Here is a 10,094-nt window from a genome sequence, read left to right as displayed (position 1 = left end):
CAAGGCCTTATTTTTCATATGTCAGTCACCTTTTTACATTGGTTTATAAACATGTTTCAACTAGTCATACATTTTTAGATTTTGATGACATAGCCATTTTGGATTGAACAAGTAGCAAAAGCAACTTGCTTTTCACTGGCATATTAAAAAGCCAGCAAGGAAGGAGTCAGATCAGGGTGCATGTTATTTATTGTGCAACTGATACATGGGTAGAGGCAGCATGCCTTTTTAATTTAGTTTATGCAGGGGCTGGGGATTTAGCTCAGCGGCATAAGCGCCTGCCTTGCAAGCAGGCCGTCGTGAGTTCAATCCCTGGTACCGATAAAAACGAAAAAGACAAAAAAAAAAAAAAAAAAGAAAAAAGAAAAAAAAATAATTTAGTTTATGCATACAATTCACTTGTACAATCCATATTACTGCCCTTTTTCTATTAATTTTTGTGGAATTTTCTGAGTATGTAACAAAGTATACAGTCATATACATATATATACTTTTGAACTATTTTAATCACAGTATTATTTATTGCTTTCTTTCAATAAAGTTCTGAATCATTTTTCACTGCCAATGAAGAGTTCTTTGAATAGGCCAAGATTTTGTTAAAAGTTAAGTGCGGCTGGAGTGTGTGTGTGTGTGTGTGTGTTACCAGACATCGAACTCATAACCTCATGCTTGCCAGGCAGGCACTCATGACACTGAGCTAAATCCCTGTCTCAGGCACAGCTGTTTTGCTTCCTGCTCCAGGCAGGTTCTCTGAAGGTAGTGTCGCTATGGAAATCACCGGACAGAAAGCTGGATGACATAAGTGTAGCTGGGCATGAGGCAAGAGAAGATGGGGTCCTGCTGAAGATTGGGCCTGGTTAGACCAGGGCGGGGAGGCGCCCCCAGCACAGTTGGGGGTGGGACACTGACAAGCTCAGCTTTGCCTGCTGTGTCAGACCCTTTGTTCATACAGTGTTACCCTCCTGTTTTCAAGTTTCACATGGTGCATCTCAGAGTAATCATGGGTTTGAGCTCTTGGTTCTCAGCCTTTTTCCCTGCAAACTGTGTGTTTTTGAATGGGGTTTGCAGAGCAGAGAGAAGAGGCCAGACTCTCCAGCGTTCCTTGGTGTGTCCCTGGGTGGTAGGTGAGTAGATGGTCCATATCCTAGTGCTATTGCTGCTGCTATTCTGGACACCCACATATCAATGCATTTCAAATATCCCACATGCATTTATGTCTCATTTCCTGGCCTTAATTCCCTAGTGACAATGATTAGTCAGTGATTTTGCCTTCCAGTCATCTGTCGTATTTCATGAGGGAATTTACCCCAAGGATCCCAAGAGCCATGGCTGCTCGGGCCCTGGTAGAAAATACATCATATTTGTAGAACCTGCATGTGTCCCTGCATAGATGCTTTGTGTCCTCTCTGGATAACTTACACTTAATACAGTGGCAATGCTATGGGAATAGTAGTTTGCTCTTTAGGAGATACAAGAAAAAACATCTGCATGTATTCAGTACAGATACAATGTCCCTCACCAAGGTGCTGGAGGTGGAATCCAGGGCCTTCACACTAAGCTCTGTCCCCCGCCCTTTGTATTTTGAGGCGGTCTCAGTAAGTTGCTAAATTGCTTAGGCTGGACTTAAACCTCAGCCTCACAGTGCTGGAAGTATAAGCACACATCAACAAACCAATTCAGATGCAGATTTTTAAAGAAATATTCTCAGTCTGCAGTTGGTTCACTCCTTGGATGTAGAACCCATGAGTACAAAGGACCTGTGGTGCTACTTGAGGACAGTTTTTCAGACCCGTGACACCTGACAGAGCAGGAACACACAGTGGGCGGAGGTAGCAGAAGGAAGCAAGCAGTTCCTCTGGGAAGTCCTGGAGAGTCCTCACCTCTACAGCTTGCAGGGGTGGCTCTCAGGGGTGCCTTGGGTCACCTCCACTCAGCCCCGCCTGGGCTGCTCCCAGATGGAGGGTCTGAAATCTGCTCACACTGTTTGGGGGTTTGTTCAATTCAGGCATCCTGTCTTCCTCTAGGAATCCACATGTGAACTGTTCTCACGCCTCAAAGACCCCAGTGAAAACCATCCTGTGTCACATGAGAGCCTCACTCGTCTCACCTGTCCGCAGTGTTTGCCGGAACTGGCTGATTAGGCTCCTCCCTGGCTGATGTTCTTGTCATACATTCCATGCACAACAGCCACAGGGATCTTGGTACAGTGCAAGCTCTATGAAGTCTCTCCTCTGCTTGACTTTCTCCAAAGAAGTTCCTATTTCTTTGACAATACACACCAAAGTCCTTGCTGTCCCGCGTCAGCTCCTTGATGACCTTGTTCCATCTCTGTCATTGACCTGGTGCATCCCTGCATCCTGGTCATGCCCAGCTTCTTTGACTTCTTCCCTGGCAAGACCTTTTGTGTCTCAGGACCTTTGGACATGCTGTTTCCTCTGCCTGGAAAACTCTTCCCTTCTCATCTTGTTCACTCCAGAACTGCAGATTTTGCCTCATATGTGAATTTCTCCGACATATCTGAATACCTGACTACCTAGATATGTTCAGGTCCTATCTGCTCACCAGTAGAACTCTTATTAATTTCTTTATAACATTCGTCTCATTTCCATATATATATATGTACATTAATGTGTCGGACCCTCCTCCTCCTTTGGAAGGCTCCTGGGGGCCAGTCCCGCGTGGCTTGTTGATCTTACTATCCCTGGCACACATCTGCCTTCTCTGGGTAGACACAGGAATAACTGACAGATGAGTGTGTGCAGAGATGGCTAAAGAATGGAGAAATGGGTGTGGTTGGACAATGGACGAGTGAGTAAATGAGTGATGGGTGTGTGGGTGATGGCTGGAAGAATGAGTGGAGGGATGAATGAGGGCTGGAGGGTGTAGAGGCATGTTCCCTCCTGCAGAATGGTCACAGTCCCTGAGTGCGAGTCCTCAGTGCTCGAGGGATGGGGCACTACCTCCCCCTTGTGTGGCTCATTTTTCCCTTCTCGCCAGGGCGGGACTATGAGTTCAGAAACCCCAGGCTTGATTTTCTACTTTGCAGCTCTCTTAACATACCCGTTCTACGTAAGAACTTCCTCCAGCCTCCACAGGCTGGCCCGCGCCTGTGGCTTCCCAACAGCCCCAGCCCTGGTGCGGACAGGGGGCGGGGCCAGGGCGTGACCTTGCGCAGACCCGGATGCGGCCCCGCCCCCGGCGAACCGGAAGTGAGCGGGCTCTGTGAGAGCACGGGTGAGTCGGGACTGTGGCGGACCTACGGGGATCCCGTGGCATTGAGCGGGCGAGGCTCTTGCGGCTGGGACGGGCAGCCCCAGCGGGCGGTGGAAGCAGCGCCCGGAACAGGAAGGAAGCGGCCGTCTCACCGCGCTTCCGCTTGCGGTTTTGAGCTGGTCGGGGCAGAGCAGGCGAGGCTATCCTGTCATGCATCCGCGTCCGAGGCGTCCAGCGGGTAGGCGGGGCTCGGGTTTCTCGGTAGGGGGCCAGGAAGTGAGGTGGTCGGGATCCCAGGCACTGGTGGAGCGGGTCTGGAATGGGCACCTGGGCGGAGGAGGAGCTCGCGGGGAGTGGGTCAGGACTCTGGGGCGGAGGGGCCTGGAGACCGAGGTGCTGGGGCCCCCGGGAACTAGGGAGGTGTAGGTCTGAGGGGGAGGGGCTCGCGGGTCAGGGGTCCTGAACCCCGGAGAGAGACCCTGCACCAGAGGTGTTCGGGATCCCAGAGGGTGGCATAGGTGGATGGGGTCGGAGTGGAGAGGCGGAGGTCAGAAGTGCTGGGGAAGAGGTGGGAGCCTGGGAAGGGGTGAAGGTCGGAGGGCGCTGTGTGTGGAGGTCGGGCTTGCGCGGGAGTTCGGGATCGGCCATGAGCACCTGAGAGAGGTTTGTAAATGGGGTCAGTTGAAATGCTGCGGCGCAGGGGAGCTGGGAATCTTTTTTTTTTTTTTTTTTTTTTTTGTCTTTTTCATTTTTACCGGTACCAGGGATCGAACTCACGACTGCCTGCTTGCAAGGCAGGTGCTTATGCCACTGAGCTAAATCCCCAGCCCCGGAGCTGGGAATCTTGAACAGGCCCTCCCTCCTGGGTGTGTGCCAAGGCACCAGAAAGGTGCTCGGGTGTGTTTCGCTTCTGTGTTTCCGTGGATGGGATAGGTCTGGCACCAGAGCAACCTTAGCCGCCCAGCTGGAGGGTTTGGGTGGGAGGGGCCCTGTTGGGGCCACTGGAGGCGGAATTTCTGTTTTTGGCCATGCACCTGAGGTGCCTGCAGGATATGCTCAGTTTTGACTTGGCTGGGCATTCTGTCAGGAGTGTGACCCAGGAGACCCAAACAGCTGATGCAGATAGCAGTTCTGTCCAGCTGGCCTTGCCAGGCTAGGCTAGGCTGTGGAGAGGGAGGGCTGACTAGTCCATTTCTGAACTACAGTGAGTCACCCACTCCAGGGCCTTGAGTCAGTGCTCCTTCTCTCTCTGAGTAGGGAAAGTATGTCAGAAGAAATTGAAGAAACAAGGAAGCAGCCTTAGGTTTTAGGGACTTTGAGGTATGCAGGAGTAAAGAGCTGGGGGATACAGAGCTGTTGCTCATATCAGGTCTCCAGTAATTGTAAGTTTATCCTGTCTAATGATGACATCCTTTTTTTTTTCCTTTAGTGCTGGAGTTTTTTAACCTGGGGCCTTGAGCATGCTAGGCAAGTGCTCTACTACCTCCCCAGCCTTAAAAACATTTTTTTTGAGACAGGGTCTTCTAATTTGTGCAGGCTGGCCTTGAATTTGAAATTCTGCTTCAGCCTCCCCCCTGAGTAGCAGGACTACAGGCATGTGCCACTGTGACTGTTGAAAGCTGACTTTTAATGGGACCTGTTTTTAAAGCATTTTACATTTAGAGTAAACAGACTTGGTGATTCAGACATTTGACGTACCCCATGCAGTAGGTGCTCTGGCATGTGGTTGAATGTGTGCTTCCTTACCAGTGCCTTTAGTGCCCTGAGTCGCACTGTTCCTTGACCTGGGCAACTGATAGCAGCAGACCGAATGCCCATCAGCTTGTCTTTCACTGGTGTCTGTGCCAAGCAAAGCCACTGCTCTCTGCTTAGGCATGAACCCAAAAGTATGTGCTCTGTTATAAGAGGCTTCCTCTGAGTAAGAGTGGGCCTTGTGACATCTACTGTGGCTTCAACAGATGCTTTTTTGCTCCTTTTTGGCTTTTTTCTGAGCTGTCTGCAGTGAAGTTCAGGGAAAGCCGATTCTGAATGGGTGCTTTTACCCCATGTCTTACAGCATTCTTTCCTAGCAGAGTTTTTCACCCTGTTTGTTCAAGGCAGGATTATTTTGTCTCTCCACACTCGGGGGGGGGGGGGGCTTTTTTTTTTCTTCTTTTTTTTTTTTTTTTTTGCGAGAGAAGTTTGTATTAATGGTGTTTGGTGACAGTCTTATCTTTGAGCAGTAATTTTTTGTAACAGTTTTAATGAAATATAATTTGCATGCCATACCCTCACCCATTCAGAGTGTATAAGTCAGTGGTTTTCATTCTATTCTCGGAGTTGTGTGGCCCTCATCGCTATGCACTTTGGAACTGTGTCTTTAATTCAGCAATCCTAGACTGGCTGCTCCTGTTGTCCCAGCTACTCAGGAGGATGCAGGATTGCTTGAGCCCAGCAGTTGGAGGCCAACCTGTGCAACATAGCCAGAGCCGCTCTTTATGTTTTTCAAAAGAAACCCTGTACCCCAGCCATCATTTCCCAGTCTCCCCTTCCTCTAGCCTGGGGCAACCATTATTGTACTTTTCGTCTCTGCAGGTTTGCCAACTCTAGATGTTTCATATAAATGGAATCATATTACTGTATGTGGTCTTTTGTGTCTGGCTTCATTCACATTGTAGCATGTATTATAACTTCATTCCTTTTTGTGGAGGAATGCTATTCCACTTGGTAACTATATCACATTTTATACATCTGTTTGTCTGTTGATGGATTTTGGATTGTTTCCACTTCTTGGCTATTATGAATAATGATGTTGTGAATATTCATGTACAAGTCTTTATATGAACTTGTGCATTGATTTCTTTTGAGTGTATACTTAGAAGTAGAATCTCTATGTCATATGGTAGCTGTTTAACCTTTCCAAGAACTGCCTGTTTTCCATTTCCACCAGGACTGAAGAAGGGTTCTAATTCTCTTATTACTATTTTTTTTTTGATGCAGTGTTGGGGATTAAACCCATCCCATCAGGGCCTCACATAGCTAAGCGTATTCTGTACCACTGAACTACATCCCCAACCTCCCCCTGGGGCCCTGCCCCACTTTTTTTTTTTTTTTTAATAAGATAGGAATCTCTTTGTCTTGTCCAGGCCAGTATTGAACTCCAAACTCACATGAGCCTCCTGCCTGAGCATTTGGAATGCTGGACCTAGTGGGCTACTGTGCCCAGCTCCTTTATCTGTTATTAAATGGGGGTGTGTATCTTTTCTTATTATGGAATTAAAAGAATTCTTTATATATTCTAGATATATACTTTGAAAATAGATTTCTCTCAGTGAGTCAGTCATCTTTTCACTTATGTCTTAAGCAGAGTTTTAACTTTTGTCCAGTCTGTTTTGTTTTTCTTTATAATTTTGGTGTTACATCTAAGAAACTGTTGTCAAAGTTATGGTCTCAAAAAATTAAACCGATTTAAGACATGCATTTACTTACTTATTTATTTGTGCTGGGGATTGTACCCAGCGCTTTGCACATGCTGGGTAAAGGCTGCACCACTGAACTACATCCCCAGGCCTAAATTAACTTTTGTGCATGGTATGAGGTGGGGGTCCAGAGTCTTTCACTTTGGATTAGAAGTTCATTTTCCAGTCAGTTGTTTTTTTGAGCTTTGAAACTTAACATGCTGATAGGATAATAAATGAGTGTAGGTTTCAGCCCATCACTAGCTGCCCTTGGGGAGATTCTTTTTGTTAGTACACATTTGCATTGATGACATTCAACACAGGGACTTAGTACGGGTGCATAACATATCTTAATTCTTTTTTTAACTTGCTCTTTGGGTAGATTTTTGAAGCTGCACCGTGACTATACTTACAATGTAGTAGCCAGAGTGTACTAAGCAATCCACAGGGACTGCAGAAAGAGAAAGAGCAATAGCTGGGTCAGGACCTAGGTAGGAAAGTGAAGGCCAGTCAGGACCACACTCTCTTTCCTGGGTGGAGATCTAAGCGCTGGTTCAGGTTACTCTGCTGGGGCGTTTTGTTTTCCCCACAGTGTGTGCCATGGAGCAGTGTGGTGCCCATTGAGGCTGATGTGTGGTCTTGGGGACTAGGTTGTGTGTTGGTGGACTGGCCAGCATGTGGGCTGAAGTCCTGTTCCCTGTTCAGGAACTGCGTGGTCCCTGGGAGTGCAGTCTGCTTCCTGTGGTCTCCATCTCTGCACACGTCTCTCATGTGGCTCATGTGACAGACAGTACCTACAACACTGGCCTTTCCTCCCAGGCTCATCACGGATCCCTTCAGAGAATGTTTCCCTTAAATCACTTATAAAAACTAACAATAATAGAACTGTATTGTTCTTAGCAACATTGTGAATTAGAATAAAGAATGGAAAGGTACCAGGATTATAGCAGACAGGAAATGCAACTAAGGCAGTCATTTCTGTTTCCATTAAGAAATGCTGTGTAGTTGTCTTTTGAAACATGTCACTTTTAATTTTTTAAAAATTTTTATTAGCATACATTTGCAATACACAGTGATGACATTCTTCATGGGCAGTTGGTGCATGTGGGTAACATCTAAATTCTTTTTATGCGCCCCCCCCCAATCTTTATTAAGTTCCTGTGTTGAGCTTTTTAATTAGTAAGATGAAGATCTTCCTAAAACCTTTTTATGCTGGGGAGGAGTCCTGAGGTACTCTACAAAGCTCTGGAAAGATACATTTGCCCAGAGGGCCTGGCAGCAGATGTCTGTTTTCACCCTTAATCTTTTTATAGACAGAAGCATTCCAAATGTCTGGACACTCGGTATTGGCTTATTGTGTTTTAAGTAGAGTTGTGCAAGCAGGCATTCATCACTTGGGAAGAAAGTGTTGTGTATTGTGAACTTTTTAATGTTCTTTCCCCAGGGTCCTAAGGGTAAAACCACTGTACTGAAAAGGAGTGGGAAGTTGGAGGGAGAAGCACCAACAGTTTTCTGAAAAAATTTTCATTGTTGAAAAACAAAAGTCAGGGGCTAGGAATGTAACTCAGTGGTCGAGTGTTTTCTTAGCAAGTACAAGGCCCTGGGTTTTAGGCTGAGCACTAAAAAAAGTTCAATTAAAAACTGAAGCCAAGCTGGTTGTGGTGGCACATGTCTGTAATCCCAGCATTACAGAGGCTGGGGGTCACTGTGAGTTCAAGGCCAGCCTGGACTACATAGCAAGACCCTGTCTCAAAAAAACCAACCAAACAAACAAACAAACTGAAGTCAAAGTTTTAGTGTTGCATCTGTCTTAGAAAAGGAAATTGCAGAAAGCTCGGGAACTAGGGGTAGGAGGCCTTTCTCAGGGGAGTCCTTCACCTCTTTCCCTTGTGTTCTGCATGTGGCAGGAACCACTAGGCCTGATGGTATAAAGCCAGGTGGAAGGTCTCCCCTCCTAGCTTGTGATGCTGGTCTGCAGAAAGATGATCCGATAGGCGTAACTCTTTTCCCTGATGAAACTGAAAGAGGCAGGCAGCTGACTATTGCATCTTCGACTTGGGGTGAATGGAAGTTTTGCTGGCCCCACAGCGGCTCTTGTCCTTTCCAGTGACTAAACCTGTGGTTCCTGGATTTCTGCCTCTAGGCAACTGCCCTATGGAGGACAGTGTGTTGCTCAGGGCAGGAAGCGGCCATGCACACAGTGTAACTTTTCATCTGTGAATGGATGATTGGGACCAGACTGTCTGGTCATGCCTCTCAGTGCTAAGGCTTGTTTATCTGCTCTTTAAAATCTGCCAAAGGCAAATCACAGCCGGGAAATTCTTTTTAGGGGGCTGGTGGGGCTCAATACAGTGGCTTCTGTATGTTTATTTATTTTTATTAAGTTTATTGGTATAGTTTAGATACACATGATGATCACATTCATCATAGGGACTTTGTACCTGAACATAGCGTACCTTGATTCATTTTTTTCCATGTTCCCCTCGCTTCCCTTCAGTCCCTATACCCCTCCTTAGCTATTAGTCCTTTGATAAGAAACAATTGGCTATTTTTTTCCTCACTCTGTGAGTTGTCTCATTATTCTGTTGATCATTTCTTTTGGTGTGCAAAAGCTTTTTAGTAAGATGAGATCCCAGTTGTTGAATCTTTATAATATTTTCCATGTGATTATGTTTTTTTGTTTGTTTTGTTTTATTTATTTATTTATTTTCTTTGAGTTAGGGCCTTACTGTGTAGTTCACACTGGCCTTAAACATATTGTGTAGACCAGGTGGGCCCCTAACTCGTGGTGATCCTCCTTCCTCAGCCTCCCCAGTGCTAGGATTACAGGCATGTGCCTCCACGCAGAGTAATAGGTTTTGTTGATAGAGTGTTTTCCTACACTTGTGTGTTCAAGAGTTCTACCTGTTCTTTCTTCCAGCAGATTTAGTGTTTCTGTTTTAATATTGAGGTCTTTGATCCATTTTGATTTTAACATCTGGGAAGTTCTTGTCATGCTTGGGCATCTAGAGGAGGTTCAAGGTGATTCTCATTTGAGGGGCATTGTATAGGTCCTGCCCACTGGTGGCAGATGGGTCTTCACCTAGAGGAGGAGGCAGGAGTCCCATGTAGAGCTTGAGAGCAGTGCACCATCATCCCTCTCACTGCTCTCTGGGATGTGGCCGTTAGACCTAGGAGACCTAGAATGGAAGCTTGGAAGGAGGTTCTCAGGCTGGGAAGGGCTTTTGTCCAGGAAACACAAGCTGCAAGAGCTGTTGTAGTGCTGGAGGAGGGAGGGTTGGAATTCTTAGTTCAGACTGGGGCACAGCTTTGGTTAGTCTAATTAAAAATTATTTTAATTGGTACATCTCTCAGTTACTTTGTAACCTCAGTGAAATTTTATGATTATTTTCATTCTCTCTGGAAAATGCATCCATTCTTAATAATTGTTTAAAAGCCTTTGAA

The 10,094-nt window shown here is 46.3% G+C and overlaps 1 pseudogene; it reads left to right on the top strand.

Annotated features, from left to right (window-relative positions):
- Positions 1-3,693: 3,693 nt before the first annotated feature.
- The window catches only part of LOC134470344 (src substrate cortactin-like), a 28,498-nt pseudogene continuing 22,097 nt past the window's right edge, over positions 3,694-10,094 (top strand).

This window comes from Cavia porcellus, unplaced genomic scaffold, assembly GCF_034190915.1.
Source record: "Cavia porcellus strain 051 isolate PalLab524CR breed Dunkin Hartley unplaced genomic scaffold, mCavPor4.1 scaffold_25, whole genome shotgun sequence".
NCBI lineage: Eukaryota > Metazoa > Chordata > Mammalia > Rodentia > Caviidae > Cavia > Cavia porcellus.
Note: the sequence above shows the minus strand (reverse complement) of the source record. Positions and strands in the feature narration are given on the sequence as shown.